This window comes from Macaca mulatta, chromosome 18, assembly GCF_049350105.2.
Source record: "Macaca mulatta isolate MMU2019108-1 chromosome 18, T2T-MMU8v2.0, whole genome shotgun sequence".
Lineage (NCBI taxonomy): Eukaryota > Metazoa > Chordata > Mammalia > Primates > Cercopithecidae > Macaca > Macaca mulatta.
Window position 1 is genome coordinate 61725862 of NC_133423.1, and position 17606 is coordinate 61743467.

The window sequence follows — 17606 nt, forward strand, 5'->3', positions numbered from 1 at the left end:
CAGAAATATTGGTGATCTTTTATACAGGTCGATGTAGTGTTTTCTTGTCATGTTAGTTCTTAGACATAAAACCATGCACTGTATAAGTCACTCCCATTTCCCTGATGTTTCTCAAGTTCTCTGGTCTTTATCGGGTTAATAAAAAAAAAGTGCACTGTTATCTATGCACTTAATTGATGAATACACTTAAACACAACTGGGTACTAAATACGTCTTCCTCATATGCTATCGTGTCTTCAATTCTGTCTTTTTCCTAGCCTCCTTACAAAAACAAAATAATTATGAATCTTCTAGAAGTGACAAGGTGTAGGTTTTAGAACACAGAGAAATTATTAGATGAAGCATGGGTAATATAAATAAATGAAAAGAAAAAACATTATATGTGGGGCATTGATAAAATTTATCTTGCAACTGAGCTTTGATAATTGATAATATTACTGAGTACTGGAGTTGAAACACTGCTTCTAAAGTGTATGATTTTGTACAGTGTCATACTATTCATCCCTGTCTTGTTCCAATGTAGTAAATCAATCCTTTTGCCTTGGAAAGAAAATGCCTCACCTTTCCTCTCTCAGTTGGCTAAATGTATGAATAAAAAAGCTGATCAATCCTAATTAGAGGAGAAAGAAAGAAAGGATATGTTTTATTGTTGCTCATACACAAAGTCTCTTATTTTGTCTTTTGGAACTCAGGACCATCATCTGTTTCTTAATGGCACTGTAAAATACTCAGTTTGATAGATCATGGTACAAATCATGTAATCATGTAATAAAGATAAATTCAGGTGTAAGCCAAGCACGGTAGCATGCACCCATAGATAGTCCCAGCTACTTGGGAGGCTTGGTTGAGCACAGTAGTTCAAGTCCAGCCAGGGCAACGTAGGGAGACCCTGTCTCTAAAAAATAAATAAAGATAAATTTAATAAATGTATTTTTTTCTTTTTTTAAATTTTTATCTCCTTTTCTTTATTAATTTGATCAATACCTATAAATTGCCAATAAAAATCACTGTGTCATTATGGATTGGAGATACAATAATAAAACACCTAGGATTATTTTGTTCTCAAGTAGCTTACTGTCCAGCAGAGAAAATCAGTGCATAAACTATTAATAACAATGATTTAAAAAAACAGTAATAGTTTCCATCTGTGGAATGCTTATTGCATATCAGGCACTGAATTTTTTAGACCATTACATAAACAATGCCATTTACTTGTCGTCACAATCTCATGAGATAGATACTATAATGCTGTTCGTCACGTTAGGAAATGGGCCTAGGAATCTAACTTGCTCCGAGTCTCCCAGTCAGTTGATAGCAGAACAAGTGTTCCAAAGCCAAATCTCACATCAATTATATTAATACAACATAATGGGACACAAGTTATCAAAGAGATACCTATAAAAGGTTAAAGTAAAAAGGATAAATGAAGTGATGAATTTTATACCAAAATAGGAGAGAGAAAAGCCATGGAAAATCTTCACAGGGAAAGAGAAGCTCTATTGGGCCTTGGAGGGCGAAGGGTCATTCATTAAGAGGGAAAGCTAAGAGAAATGATTACAAGCAGAAAAAATATTATTAGCAAGGGTACTGGATGAATGCCGTCATCTGAGAAAGGTGGACAGTCTGAGGTAACCAATCTTCTAAGCCTGGGGTGTGGAATGGAAGAAAAAGGGTAAGTCCCAACAGGTGTGTAGGAGTTAAAATATTCTACTTATGCCTCATTGAAGGGTTTTTTTTTTTTTTTGAGATGGGGTCTCGCACTTGTCACCCAGGCTGGAGTGTAGTGGCCGCGATCTTGGCTGATTGCAAGCTCCGCCTCCTGGGTTCACACCGTTCTCCTGCCTCAGCCTCCCGAGTAGCTGGGATTACAGGTGCCCGCCACCAGGCCTGGCTAATTTTTTGTATTTTTAGTAGAGACGGGGTTTCACCATGTTAGCCAGGATGGTCTGGATCTCCTGACCTCGTGATCCGCTCGCCTCTGCCTCTCAGAGTGATGGGATTACAGGCGTGAGCCACCGTGCCCGGCCTCATTGAAGTGTTTATAGTTTATATGTATATAGATTCCCCCTTCCGCCCCAAAAATGATTTTTAAGCAGAGAAGTAACAAAATCTGCTCTTCCCTAGAAGGATTTGGCAACTGTAAAGAGTAGATTGGAGTAGGAAGAGGTTGGATAGGGAGATATGATAAAGTTATTTGAAAAGTTGGCAGGAGATAAATGGACCTTAAATAAAATTATAGTTATTTGGAAGGAAAGGAAAGGAGAAATGTGAGAGAAAATACAGGAATGGAATCAATTCAATGTGATAATATACTGTGGAGGATGGGGAGCAGTTCAAAATAATTTTATGGTTACTATATTTGAACTAGAGTAGATGAGAAGAATAGAACAAGAATAGAAAAAAACAGAAGGTTGAGATAGTTTGAGGGAAAAATAAATATAGTTATGAATATGTTGAGTTTCAGTAATGTATGGTACAGCCAGGTTGAGATGTCCAATAGATGTAGATAAAATAATACAACTATTCCTTATATAAAAATAACACAAAAACTTATAATGCTGATTCAAAAATCGCAGCAACAATTCCTAATAGAAAATTCAGCAGAGCAGATACTGATGGCCACTATGAATGATAATCATCTCTGATTATTTTGTCTGCTCTTCAGTTGCTTCCAAGTATACTACCTTGTGGAGCTTGGCATCAGTTTCTGTTTGCAGTTAAAAATTCTTTATTTAAGGACAGTCTCCCCTAAATTTGTGCATAGAGTAAGCATGAGGGAGTGTTGGGGAAAATTAATTGAACCCTCTTTCTCCGAAGTTGAAGAATTAGATTTATGGTTTGGATATTGTTTATGTCTATCAAAACTCATATTGAAATTTGATCCCTAATGTGGCAGTGTAGAGATGTAGGGTCTAAAGAGAGGTGTTTTAGTCATAGAGCTAGACCCCATATGAGTAGATTAATGCCCTCCTACTGAGGTAAGTGTGAGTTTTCACTCTTGCAAGAATAGATTAGTTTCCCAGAAAGTGGGTTATTAAAAAGGGTCTGGCATTCCTTGGATTTGCTCCTTTGCTTCCTCTCTCTCATATGAACTCTTTGCACAGACTCACCTCCCTTCCACTTTCCTCCATGAGTAGAAGCAGCCTGAGGCCCTCACCAGATACAGCTGCCAAATCTTGGACTTATCAGCCTCCAGAACCATAAGCCAAATAAACCTTTTTTCTTTATAAATTACCTATTTTCAGGTATTTTGTTTTAGTAATACAAAATGGACTAACATATCCTTAACATTTGCTTAGTAAAAACTATTTATAAATAGCTTTATTTTCTAAATAGTCTCCTTTTACTGAATATTTTTATTTTAAACCTTGGGTTATTACATATCTATATGTCAGTCACTTAAATAACATAATTAGGCTTGCTGATATTATTTAAAATTATGTTTTTGTGACATGTTGTGATATTCAGATATGTGTATAGAATTCTGCCAAATAATAATTTCAAAAAGTCTCATGTTAGAAAACACAGTTTGTAGATACTCCAGTAAAATTCTGTTAATCCATTAGTCACTTAGGTATACATGTAGTTATTTTGGTATTTGGTCGTTTTAATAAACAAAAACACAAAAAATATCACATAAATTTTAGATAAATATATATTTGGCTCAATTTCAATACATAGTGAATAGCTGTATAGAATTTTTCTATTCAAAGTTTACATTTTTTTTCTTTTAAAGAAGGGATGCATCATCAAGAGTTTTAAATCTGAAATAATTTTTCATTTGTCATCTCATTTTACACTTTCAAACAGCTTGGGAAGAGATTAATAACTCATTTTATATCACTTCTTGGCCTTGTGGCTAAGATCAAGTGTAATAACTCATTTCACAGATGAAAAACAGATGCTAAAAGATTAAATGGGAAATACGTGACAAGTCCATCTTTTAGTTTTACAAAGTACAGAGTAAAATAATTGGCTCTTAACCTATAATAAAATTATGTTATCAAAAATGTTAACTGCGTTGCAAATAGCTCTGAGAATTCACTGCATGTATAACCTTTCTTTTTTTCAGTTGATTTAACCTTTGGTGTATCATAAAAAAATAAAATAGTGTTGATTGTAAGATGATCTATACAATGACAAACTATATCCTTCTTTGAGTTTTGTTTAACTTATTCTCTTTGTCTGTTTCTGTTTGTCTCTCTATCTCTTTCTTTTACTTTTTCTAGTGTTTCTGATAAATAAAGCAGAACAAACAAAAACTTTTAGATTTTATTTTTCTGTTAAGGAATTATTATTTAGCTGCAAATCTCATATCTAGGAGAAAAAGAGGAAAGTTAAGAAAAAGAAAGTGTATTTAATATTGCGTCCTTTCTTTACCTCTCCCGACTTTCTCTTCCCTCTGTATCTTTCTCTGCCGTTTGATTTTTTTCACTCCTCAGATTTAGAGTGATAAATCATGGGAAGTTTCACCTACGACAGCAGAAAGATGTTATTCAAAGGAAAGAGAAATAAAATATTTAGTGCTTTGACACAGTCTGTGATCTGATTCTTTTTATTGCTGCAGTTCACAGGATGTTAAAAGGGTTTTATTAATGTGGTTTGAGGCTAAACACAGACTTCCCATACAGTGTTTTGTATCTGTACAATCTTACTTTGGAAAATTTTCTATGTAATTAAATATTTAATGATTTAAGTGCTATACAATATTTTGTCCAAAAGTTTACTTATTTTTTAACACATATTGCTGATCACTGGCTTGAAAGTAAACAAATCAATATCTAAGCATTGTAGATAATTTATGGGGTGTTCACACCAATGCCCTTGTCTTCTATTTTCTTTCTTTTTTTTTCTTAGGTAGATTTTAACATGTTTTGCTTCAGCTTTTTTCCTTACTTTTTTTTTTCTTTTTTTTTAGTTATACTTTAAGTTCTAGGGTACATGTGCACAACGTGCAGGTTTTTTACATATGTATACACATGCCATGTTGGTGTGCTGCACCCATCAACTTGTCAGCACCCATCAACTCGTCATTTACATCAGGTATAACTCCAAATGCAATCCCTCCCCCTTCCCCGCTCCCCACAATAGGCCCCGGTGTGTGATGTTCCCCTTCCCATGTCCAAGTGATCTCATTGTTCAATTTCCACCTATGAGCGAGAACATGCGGTATTTGGTTTTCTGTTCTTGCAATAGTTTGCTGTGAATGATGGTTTCCAACTGCATCCATGTCCCTCAAAGAACATGAACTCATCCCTTTTTATGGCTGCATAGTATTCCATGGTGTATATGTGCCATATTTTCTTAACAGTCTGTCAATTAGTCTGATAGGCTTCACTATGTAGGTGATCAGACTTTTCTGGGTGTCCTTAATATTTTTTCCTTCCTTTCAGCCTTGGAGAATCTGATGATTATGTGTCTTGGGGTTGATCTTCTCATGGAGTATCTTAGTGGTGTTCTCTGTATTTCCTGAACTTGCATGTTGGCTTACCTTGCTAGGTTGGGGAAGTTTTCCTGGATAATATCTTGAAGCATGTTTTCCAGCTCATTTCTATTCTTCCTATCTCCTTCATGTACTCCAGTCAATTATAGGTTAAGTCTTTTTACATAGTCCCATATTTCTTGGAGGCTTTGTTCATTCCTTTTCATTCTTTTTTCTCTAATCTTGTCTGCATGCCTTATTTCAGCAAGGTGGTCTTCAAATTCTGATATCCTTTCTTCTCCTTGGTTGATTCAGCTACTGATACTTGTGTATGCTTCACAGTTCTTGCGTGGTGTATTTTTTTCAGCTCCATCAGGTCATTTATGTTCTTCTCCAAACTAGTTATTTGAGTTAGCATCTCCTTTAACCTTTTATCAAGGTTCTTAGCTTCTTTGCATTGGGTTAGAACATGCTCCTTTAGCTCAAGAGAATTTTTTATTACCTATCTTTTGAAGCTTACTTCTGTCAATTTATCTGTCTTATCCTCTGTCCAGTTCTGCTCCCTTGCTGGAGGAGTGTTGCGATCATTTGGAGGAGAAGAGGCTCTCTGGCCTTTTGAGTTTTCAGTATTTTTTGGTTGATTCTCATCTTTACGAGTTTGTCTAGTTTCAGTCTTTGAGGCTGCTGTCCTTGGATGTGGTTTTTGTGGGAACTTTTTTGTTGTTGTTAATGTTGTTGTTGTTGCTTTCCGTTTGCTTGTTTTCCTTTCAATGGTCAGTTCCCTCTTCTATAGGGCTGCTGCTGTTTGCTGGGGGTTCACTTCAGCCCCTCTTCATCTGGTTCATTCCCACACCTAGAGATGTCACTCAAGGAGGCTGGGGAGCAGCAAAGATGGGTGCTTGTTTCTTCTGGGATCTCTGACCTCAAGGGGCACCATCCTGATGCCAATAGGATTGCTTCTGTATAGGGTGTCTGACAACCCCTGTTGGAAGGCCTCACCCAATTGGGTGTCATGGGGAATAGGACCCATTTAACAAAGTACTTTGTCTCTCCCTTGGTGGAGGTTGTGTGCTTCACTGGGGGGAGCCCACTCAACCAGGCTGCCTGGATTCATCGGAACTACCAGAAGGAAAGGCTAAGTCTGCTGGTCCGCAGAGACTGCAGTCACCCCTTCCCCTAGTGGCTCAGGCCCAAGGAGATCAGTGTTCTGTCCCTGAGCCCCTGGCTGGAGTTGTTGAAGTTCCTGCTGGGAAGTCCCACCCCGTGAGGAAGAATAAGTCAGGGTCTGGCATAAAGAGGTGCTCTGGACACAGCCACATCTGGTGTGTTGGGCTGTGGGGAACACCTTTTGGGACCAAGCCAACCAGTCTCCCTGGCTCCAGCAGGGGAAAAGTGCAGCCTGAAACTATAGAGATGGCTGCCTCCCTTCCCCACCCAGGAAACTTAGCGTGTTAGGCAGTTATTAGCCCCACTGCTGGGCAGTTATTAGCACCACTGCTGGCTGCTGCCCCTCCTCCAAGCAGCTCAAGCAGCTTAGACCACAGGCAGCTGCAGCTATGGTGCTGGTCACCCCTCCCCCTGGGAACTCCGCAGGCTTAAGCAGATTCTAGCTGAGAGGCTGTTGAGAATCTGTGTGGCTCTGGGGTTGGGACCCTAGACCCCGGTGGCATGGGTTCATGAGTAGGATCTTCCAACCTGTGGGTTGCCCAGTTCTGTGGAAAAAGTAGTGTTTCCCCAACTGGGTAGCATGCTCAGTCACAGCCTGCCTTGGCTGGGGGTGGGTCTCTCCTGCCCTGTGTGACTCTCAAGTGGGGCACCATACCACATTGCTCTTCCTTCCTCTCCGTGGATTACGCCAGCCACCTAAACAGTTCTGATGAGAGAACCTGGGTACCTTGGTTGCTGGTGCAGAATTCACATGCTATTATGGTTCTTTACAATGGGAGCCTTCGATCTTTGGATATCTATTTTTCTACACACACACACACACACACACGCACACACACACACACAAAATTGATTTTAATACATCTAAAATATATCATTATGTATAGTAAAATTAATATTATATATAATATAATCTCTTGGTTCTGCTTCTCTGGTGAACTCTGATTAATATAGCAATTTAGGTTGAAATGATATAACATTGTTATAGAGGATTTAAAGGCTTTTTAGCTAATTCAATTAGGGGAGAGGACTTGGAAAGATTCAAAGACACAAATTGTTTATGATTCATGGTTTACAAAAGTGATAATAAATAAGACTCAACAAAAATTCAGAATATTTTCTGATAAAAGTTGTGGATCAAGTTATATGGTCTTGTAAGGCAAAAATGTATTTAGGTTACATGTCACAAATGAATTTGTATTCCTACTTGAAAACATTCTTAGGAGCTAATTGGATAAAGAGGCAAATTGCAATGAGCGGTGGTAAAGGTTTATGTAACTATACTAATAACATTAATATCTTAATTGAAAAGCTAGCTTGCCCAAGAGTCAAATCAGGAACAAGTTCCTATTCACAATTGCCGCAGAAGAATAAAATATCTCAGAATACAGCAAACTAGGGAAGTGAAAGATCTCTACAAGGAGAACTACAAAACACTGCTCAAAGAAATCCGAGATGACACAAACAAATGCATGGGAAGAATCAGTACCGTTAAGATGGCCATACTGCCCAAAGCAATTGTTAGATTTAATGCTATTCCCATTAAACTACCATTGACATTCTTAACAGAACAAGAGAAAACTTTTAAAATTCATATGGAATCCAAAAAGAGCTTGAATAGTCAAGGCAGTTATGGGCAAAAAAAAAAAAAAAAAAAAAAAGCTGGAAGCATCACACTACCCAACTGCAAACTATACTACAGCGCTACAGTAACAGAAAACAGCATGGTACTGGTACAGAACAGACACAGATCAATGGAGCAGAATAGAAAACCCAGAAATAGTACTACACACCTAGAGGCATCTGTCCTTTGACAAACCTGACAAAAACAAGCAATGGGGGAAAGGATTCCCTATTTAATAAATGGTGCTGGAAGAACTAACTAGCCATATGCAGAAAATTGAAACTGGACCCCTTTCTTACAACTTATACAAAAATTAACTCAAGATGGATTAAAGACTTAAATGTAAAACCCAAAACTATAAAAGCTCTAGAAGGAAATCTAGGCAATACCATTCAGGACATAGGCATGGGCAAAGATTTCATGATGAAAATGCCAAAATCAATTGCAACAAACGCAAGAATTGACAAATGAGATCTAATTAAACTAAAGAGCTTCTGCACAGCAAAAGAAACTATCTTCAGAGTGAACAGATAACCTACAGAAAGGGAGAAAATTTTTGCAATTTATCATCTGACAAAGGTCTAATATCCAGAATCTACAAGGAACTTAAACTAATTTACAAGAGACAAACAATCCCATTAAAAAGTGGGCAAAGGACACGAACAGATAGTTCTCAAAAGAACACGTACATGTGACCAATTAACGTGAAGAAAAGCTCAACATCACTGATTATCAGAGAAATGCAAATCAAAACCACAATGTGTACCATCTCGTGCCAGAATGAGACAGACATATTTGACCCAGCAATCCCATTACTGGGCATATACTCAAGGAATATAAATTATTCTATTATAAAGTCACATGCATGTGTATGTTCATTGCAGCCCTATTCACAATAGCAAAGACATAGAATTCACCTAAATTGCCCCTCAATAGACTAGATAAAGAAAATGCGGTACATATTCACCATGAAGTACTATGCAGTATAAAAAAGAACAAGATTATTTCCTTTGCAGGGACATGAACGGAACTGTAGGCCATTACCCTTAGCAAACTGACATAGGAACAGAAAAATAAATGCTGCATGTTCTCACTTACAAGTGGGAGCCAAATAACGATAACTCATGGACACATAGAGGGGGACAATACACACTGGGGTCTTTTGGAGGGTGAAGGGTGGAAAGAGGGAAATGATCAGGAAAAATAATGGTGCTAGACTTAATACCTGGATGATAAAATAAACTATACAACAAACCCTCATAACACACGCTTTCTTATGTAACAAACCCGCACTTGTACCACTGAACTTAGAATAAAAGTTTTTTTTTTTTTAAAAAGGAATATCTAGCTTACTATAAAACAAGAAATGGGCTTTGAAGTAAACTATAGATGGATAGATAGATAGAGATAGAGAGATAGATCTTCTTATCCTGGACATGTTGTTTAGCTGTGGATTTTGGATAAATCTTTAACTTTTCTGACAATAATTATAAATAATAAATACAAAATAGAAATTATAAAGCTCTCATGAGGTGGTGTTTTCTTATTTTTGAGGGGATCCAAATTGATATATATTTCGCTTTATTCTCCATGTCCAACTTTCCAAATCACCTTTCATTTGCCTTCCATTGTCATGACTCTTTCCCTACCCTTCTTGGCCTAACTTCTGACATCCTTCAAAATGCATCTCAGAAATCATCTCTCTTGAGAAAGATTCTTGACCTCATTCTGCTCTCATAGCATCCCATGCTTTGCTCTGGTAGAAGACTGCTAAATGCTCTAATTGTTTACTCAGTTCTTACCCTCTCCACTAGACTGGAGCTCACTGAAGAAAGGCACTCTTTTGTATTTATTTATATCTTAAGTGCCTAGCTCTATGCCTGACACTTAGCAGGTGCTAAACCAGTATTCATTCATTTCTTGAACAAATATTTATTGCACATTATTGATTTTTGTCAGGCACTGTGCAAGGTGCTGAGGGCACAGCAGTGGACAAATAGATGCTACACTCCTTTCCTAGAGCTCTTAGATAAGTGGGAGAGACAGAAACTCATTAAACAAATACTTACATAGACGTATGCTTGCAATCCGTTCTTAATGCCAAGAGCACAGTCAGTTCAAGAAACTAGAAGAAAGCCAGTGCAGGAGAATAGAGAATGGAAGGGAATATACATAGCAAGAGATGAGGCTCTATCTCATGGAGGGCCTGACATTTGAATTGAGGTCTTTGGATTTTAAAGTGAGTGCAGTGGTCAGGCACAGGAGGTTTTATGCCAGTAAGTGGCACAAAAGTTTTGTGTTTTAAGAGCACTTTTCTAGCTTCTGAGTAGACAATATATTGGAGGAACTCTAGAGTGAATGAAGAGAGATTAATTAGAAGACCATTACAATCATGCATGTAGGAGATAATGGTGGCTCAGACTAGAAGCCTAATGTAGAATTTGAAATGAAATAAACACAATATATATTGTGAATACGTATATATATTTTGAAAAAATTAATGTTATTACTGAAATATTAGGGTAGGGTACATGTATAAGATCTGGTTACATTTCAACTTTTCTATATGTTTATCATTTGATTATACACTGTACTTTCAAGTTTAATAAAAATTTGTTAAAATTAAACATTTTAATACACTAAGCAGAAAATAGCACAAATGTTTTCATTTCCATAATTAGCATATGCAACTATTACATATTTTTACTGGTTAGGGAATTCAATTATGGCAAAATATAAAAATATAGGGCAAACATACTTACAAAAAGACCATTTAATTCTTTGAGAATAATTACACAAGTATTTAGTGAGTGTTGCCATGAGGTGCTGGCCTTTATGAGACAGAGCTCATTCTTCGTTTTTCAGATGAGAAAAGTAAGGTTTGGTGCTACTATCGCCTCAAATAGACAGCAACAGTATTTATAGTTGAACCCCAAGAAGAATTTTCTGATTTGGATAACTGGGGAATGTTATTTTTTCCCCATTCACATGGTAACAGGAAGTGCAAGAAAAGCCAATGCACTTACATTGAGAAATATAACTTCTTTGTTATTTGATGGAAAATGCACTAAGTTTAGAGTAATTAAGGCCCAGATGAATTTTAAAATACAAGATGCATGACTTTTACATGGAAAGCAATTTTAGAAACACAGTATCACTAAATAAGAACCAATTTTCTGCTTTTATATGCACATGGAGTCCATAAGCTTTTTTCGCAAGTCTGAGGACAAAATTTTATTTAGAAATGTCTTAGAACAAAGCATGAAAGTATGACTATTTAGCAGTCTCTTCTTTCCTTCGTTTGTAAATCACAAATGGAATCTTATTTAATCCATTTGAATGACAGCTGTAGCATGTATTTAATCTCAACTCTTGGCAAATAACAGTAAGCACATATCCTTGAATAAAAGCTAATTTCTCACAGTTTATCATCCCGTGGATTGTAGACATCTGCTGCAGGAACAATGCACTCTAATACTGAGCCATATCGCACTGACCTAAGAAACTATTTTGATAATGAGTGACAGAAGTCCAATGAACTTTGGAAAACCTTTCCTTATAGAGTTATAACATGAAATTATTTTACAAGAAATTATTTTTGTGCCCTTTTTATACAAATATTTAAAGCTACTACACCCTCATCCCATATGGATTCAGAACAATGAGATTCTAAATAGCACCTGATTGAGCTGTGAACTTGGAAAGTGCTCGAAATGTTGCTGGCTGCTGACTTGAGTGTCTCATATTGTCAAGACTAAGTAGAATGAATAAATTGGAGAAGAAGGTGGTCATTCTAGTTCATGCTGATATCCTCATTTTGTAGATCTCACTAAGAATCATTTACTTCACAGTCTATTGACAAGTACCAGTAGATTGACAACAATTGTGCAGTGTTATGGGTAGTAAAAAGGATAAAAATTAATTTTTTCAATTTTATAAGAGTCAGGCCTCCAGCTCTAAGACAAATATTATTTGAGTACATTTTTGTTGAAAACCATAATTCCCATACTCCTACAAAGTAATCATTATATCACTCACTCAATTACTTGTACAGGAATTAGCACTTAAAAGGTTAGAAACTTATTGAACTATTCCATTATCAAATTTCAAGTTTCCATAGGAATTAGACAATACCTTCCATTATCAAATTTAGAGTTTCCATAGGAATTAGACAATACCTTATAAATGTATAATACTGTTAATGAGATTTTCAAGTAGCCAAGAAAGTATTGAAAATTTCATTTTAGTAATTTAGAACTTCTGCACATTCTAAAGATTTTTTAAGTGAATGAATGGTAATTCAGTCCAACCCAGTTGAGTATTTAGGAAAAGCTAAAGTTTAAAGATTTGTATTCAAAAAAGGGTAATTATACATGTTAATATTAGGAAATTTCTTCTGTCACATTGCAAAACTGTTTTCTATTCCATTTAGTTTATTTACAATGCCAACTCAATCTTTCAGGCCAAATATGAAATAATACCAAGTCAGATCACAAAGAACAAATAGGTTCTTTCATATAATTTTTCTCACTTAGTCTTTTTTGTGATGTACATTTTTTTTACTGTCCCATTTTTTTTCAACAAAGAGAGAAAACAGTTCTAATTTCCTCAGAAATCCTCCACTGTTCATTAAACAAAGGCTCAACCCATTATTAAAAACAGAAGACCCAAGATAATCAAGTCCCTGTGCACCTCTGTGGCTTTCATTCTTTCACTCTTCTCCCTGAATTTCCACTCTCTCTACCAAAATACATGAATAAATAGATTAAAATTTTTTAAAATGCTACATTTCTATAGTCACTATATTTAGGCTGCATTATGATTTATTTGCCTTAGTTCTCAGTGCTCCCGTGGCCAGAAATATACTTGACCACCCTCTGTTTCCTTGATAACAGACATTCCAGTATGTAAAATTACATCTTATTGGAGACTTCATCTCTAAAGTGTACTTGCCTTCTTCATGCATAGGTTGATTGACCATTGTCTGTTTCTTCTCTGTATACTGTATAACATTTTAGTGCACTTATGTATTTAAATGATGTTTCTATTCACCTGGACTGTCTCTCTATTAGACAACAGAGACAAGGTTTTGTTTTGTTTTTGTATCCTCAGCACCAAAGTATTAGCCCATAGTCCATAGTGCATTAAATACAACTACATTAAAATATTAAATGCGGGTACAAGTGCTATATTGAATCAGAAGGGTTATTGATGAGGGTAGAAACGTTCCCAGCTTACATTTAAGAAAGGTCCCAAGTGGACTATTATTTTTTTTCTGACAGTATTTATTAAAATGTGTAGAAAAAACAAAAATTAGTTTTCAAGTCAAAGCAAAAATTTTAAAGTATAAAACAAACTAAAACAAAACAAAAACAAATTAAAACAACTACACAAAGCTTTGTTTTCTTGACAAAATTTGCTTTAATTATGTGACCTAGATGAAGTGTTGGCTTCCTGGAGGTTATTTTTAAGCTCACAGCTACTAATTTTCTTAGATTCTTTTAAGGATCTTCATTTGGTGACGTGTTCCTTTGTTAAAACAAAGGAGTCTCCATCCAGAACTAACAACTTTTTTACCCAAATGGATCTGTATCCAAGACCCCAAGCTCATATTTTACTTATTTCCACTTTATTCCTTGACCATTTTCCAGATGGAAGGTGTGCCTTTAATCTCCTGGGGTTTTCATTAATTCAGACAGATCCACTTTGTAAACTACTACTTTGTTTATTGCTAAAATGTCTTTTGTAATTGTCTTTTCTTTCAGAAAGAATGGTGTGTGTGAATGTTTGTGTGTATTTTTAGGAATAACTTCTGGTACTTATTGTCTGCATCTTTATTTGCCGTAACAAAAATATTCATTAATCAGTTTGTCAGAGGATGTTATTTTCATAGCAAAGAAAGTCATTTTTTTTCTTTCTGACTTCTGAAGTATGGTTGCTACCTTCCTGAATGACTTAAGTCTTACATGGTGGTATGATATTAATCACTATGAGAGAGGCAAAATCTGCAAAAATCACAAGTTAAAGATAAGCCTGCTTGGGGGTAATTCACTATTCAGACTTTGTGTACACCCTAAGAGTAATTTGTATTGCACACCATGACAATAACACATTTATAATACGCAACAAAAATGCACTTTGATTCAGGGTTTAGGGCAGCAATTCACAACTAGCCATATAATTAACGTCATACACTAGAAACAATTTTAACACAGGTACTAGTCAGAATTGGGCCCTGCTAATTACATCAGATCCCTGCTATCTCCTATTAGAGGTAATTTGTCTATTTTGCTTAAAACTTTCACGAGCTGCTGTAAGTCTTTATGTGATTAACAGAAGGTGAATCTTGAATAATTAACAGTTTCAGTGAAGAAGATGATTTACATATTTCAAAGAAAATCTAAATTTCTGACTTAACAAATCTTGGATAGTATCTTTAAAAACTAATGATTTAGAGGGGTAACATCAGCAAGACAGCAGAGTGGATAGCCCTAGACCTTCCTTCTTCCCATGGAGACACTGATTCAATGACAATACATAAACCAGTTCCTACTGTGAAATATCCAGAAACCAGTTGAGATGTGTCTGCACACCACAAAACTGCTGTGTCAAAGTTACTATGAAAATCTGTGTCATTCTGTCACCATAGTTCCTCTCTGAGCATTGTGCCACATGATCACGAGGAAACTCCCAGCTCTTGGCTTCTCTTGAGGAGGGAAAAGAAGACTGGACTCTATGTCCAATTCTCTGACTTTTCCAGTGATGTCCAAAAACCAAGGTTCTGTCTCCTCCTTGAGGCCTGATGGGACCTGCCATATTATACATGCTTGGAGGCCACTGAGAACAAAATAGCTGGGTTATGTCCTGCTGCTCCAGAAGACAGATAGTACATCAGAGAGAAGCCAATGCAGGTTGGCAATCTCTCTACCAGGACAAGAGAGAAAAGTGGAATGCATATCCAATATCCTGTTTTTCAAGGGACTGTCCAAGAGACTAAAATTCTCTCTTGCCTGTTTGGGAGTGTGGATGAGATTTGACATACTCTAGGTGCCTTGGGACCACTGAAAGCAAAGCAAAGTTGGGTGGTGTGCTGCAGCTTCAGATGACTTATGGTACACAAGATAGACATCAAAAGAAACAAGAGATTATGATCTCCTGAGAAAAGGAACCACAGATTCCTCTAATTAGAAATGCACATATACAGGTTGAGAAGATGCACATGCAGGGAAAAGGTTTGAGAACTTCCCAGAATCTCTAGTCAGGCTGATTGGTGAAGATATTTTCTTGTATGAAGCCAGTTTAGAATGACTGGGAAAAGTGGTTGTTTTTTCAAATATGCAGATGACAACAAAAAGTTACAAGATCCAAAAAAAAAAAAGCAGGGAAAGTCATCCAATCAAAGGATCAGAATAAATCTCCAGAAACACGGCCTATGGAAATGGAGATATATAAATTATCTGTCAAATAATTTAAATACCTTTGCAGCAAACAATGTTTAATGATCCCCAAAAAACGAAAACAAAATGAGAATTTCAATAAATACATAGAAAATATCAAAAAGAACCAATATAATTTTTGAAGTTAAAAACATAGTAACAAACCTAAAAACTCACTAGAGGGGTAAACAGCAGAAGAAACAATCACTGAAGTTGAATAAGGTCATGTGAAATTATCTAGTTAAGGGAGCAAAAGAAAAACAATTAAAAACAGTGATGAAAGTCTAAAGGACATACAGGGTATCAATGAGAAGAATTATATACATGTATGGCTACTTTAGAAAGAGAAGAAATGGAGAGAGAAAGATAAAGGGTAGGAAAGCTTATTTAAAGAAATAATGGCCAAAAATTTTCCAAATATAGGAAATAATATGGAAATATTTCCATTAAAAATGGAAATTCTCTCTTTATTTCTATATTCTAACTCTTACTAGAGATAATGTTTGAAATACTTTTGAATAAAAAAAATTATTGTGTAATTTGGACTGAAATTTATCTGGCAATTTTATCTGCATTCTTCATAAAATGAGACAAGGTTCTCTTTAATGCCCAAATTCTTTAAAAACATTAGCCCCATGTTTTTTTTCTTATCACAGCATGTACTAATGATTATAGTGTGACCCAGAGGAGGTACAAGGGAAACTGATGGAATTGATTTTGCTTTAGGATGAAATAGAATGTAATATAATCTTCTTTTAAAGATTCCCATGGTTTAAAAGAACATTCAAGGAACTTTGAGTTTTTATCTTTTAACCTTTTGTAATATTTTATACTGATGATCTTCCCATTCTTTTGATGCTATTGATCACCTCTTTAACAGAGTATCTTTGTTTTATATTCCCTCAATATTCTACTCTATTCTAGTTCTTACTATTTTCCTTCTTTTGTATTCTCTATAATGTAAGCTTTCCTGAGGGTTATGAAAAATATATTTTATTCTATTTCTTTGGGGAATAGGTATGTTTTTCTAGCTACACACTGGAATCTAAGAAATGTTATATTTTCATCCTGAAGCAAAATCGATTCCATCAGTTTCCCCTTCTACCTTCTCTGGGTCACACTATAATCAACAGTTGATCCTGTGCCAAAAGGTTGGGGGAGAAGGAGAAGCCAGATTTTGGTTATAGAGGTGGCCGCCTTTTGTGCACATTTAGTTACTTGCAGTTGAACCTTCTGATCCAAAAGGACTCAGAAATGGCTCTCAGAACAGTGTACTCCACTGACTTAGCAAGGTCACTGAGCAGTTTTCTAGGTATTGGGACTTACTGTGTCCCCTACACAAACGTCATACACCAATCCTGATGCTATGAACTGAATGCGTTCCCCCACAAAATATTCATGCGTAGGAAACTTAATAATCAATGCAACAGCATTGGAAAGTGAAGCCTTTCTATTGGTGTTTCATTTTCATTCTCCCCATAGATTCATTCCCCATGAATCTATTCACGAGGTTTCACCCTCATGAATACATTAATACCATCATAAAAGGGCTTGGCAGAGGGAATTTGACCATTTTTTGCCCTTCTGCAATCTGCCATGTAAGGATGTAGTGTTCCTTCCTGCTGGAGGATGTAGCACCAAGGCACCATCTTGGAAGCAGAGAGCAGCCCTCACCACACACCAAGCCTCCCAGCACTTTGATCTTGGACTTCCAAGCCTCCAGAATGGTAAAGGAATAAATTGCTGTTCTGTATAACTTACTCAGTTTCAGGTATTTAGTTAAGGTAGCACGAAATGGACCAAATGACCATGACACCTAATTTTGGGAGTATGTAAGTGGCATTGAGTCTCTATGACTCTGTGGAATTCTCTTATCCAGTATCATAACCTTGTCTTTAAAGTATCCCATCTACTCTTTTTAATGAAGGTCTTTTACTTCTTAAAATCCCTGCATTAT